The sequence below is a fragment of the Cebus imitator genome, unplaced genomic scaffold (assembly GCF_001604975.1).
Source record: "Cebus imitator isolate Cc_AM_T3 unplaced genomic scaffold, Cebus_imitator-1.0 Scaffold792, whole genome shotgun sequence".
Taxonomy (NCBI): Eukaryota; Metazoa; Chordata; class Mammalia; order Primates; family Cebidae; genus Cebus; species Cebus imitator.
This window is the reverse complement of record NW_016108107.1, coordinates 93,716-94,675: the sequence shown is the minus strand read 5'-3', so window position 1 is coordinate 94,675 and position 960 is coordinate 93,716.

The following is a 960-nucleotide window of genomic DNA, read 5'->3' as shown; positions in this document are numbered from 1 at the left end:
GTAGAGACGGGGTTTCACCATGTTGACCAGGATGGTCTCGATCTCTTGACCTCGTGATCCACCCGCCTCGGCCTCCCAAAGTGCTGGGATTACAGGCTTGAGCCACCGCGCCCGGCTAAAATTAAATTATTTTAAAAAAATAGGCAACGTACTTGAGTAGACATTTCTCTAAAGAGGATATACATATTGGTTGAAATATATATGAAAAGCTACTCAATAATAAAGTCATTAGGGAAATGCAAATCAAAACCACAATGACATGCCCCTTCATGCCCATTTGGATGGCTGATATTAAAAACAAACACATTTTAAAAAGGAAATGAAAAATAACAAGGGTTGGCAAGGATGTGGAGAAATGGGAACCACATTGTGCGTTGCTGGTAGGAATATAATACGGTGCAGCTGCTGTGGAAAAGAGTTTAGCAGTTCCCCAAAAAGATAAACACCGAATTACTAAGCAATTCAGTAATTCCCCTCCTAGATACAGACTCAGAAGATCTGAAAGCAGGGACTCAGATACTTGCACGCCAATGTCCACAGCAGCATTATCTGTAATAGCTAAAAGCTGGAAACAAGCCAAATGTGTGTCAACAGATGAATGGATCATCAAAATGCAGGAATCACATACAATGGACTTTTATTCAGCCTTAAGAAGGCATGCAATTGGCCAGGTGGCTCATAGCTGTAATTCCAACACTTTGGGAGGCAGAGGCAGGTGGATCGCTTGAAGCCAGGAGTAGTTTGAGACCAGCCTGGCCAACATGGTGAAACCCCGTCTCTACTAAAAATACAAAAATCAGCCAAGTGGCGCATGCCTGTAGCACCAACTATTTGGGAGGCTGAGATGGGAGAATTGCTTGAACCCATTAGGTAGAGGTTGCCATGAGCCAAGTTCGTTCCACTGCACTCCAGCCTGGGCCACAGAGTGAGGCTCTGCCTCAAAAAAATAAAAATAATGCT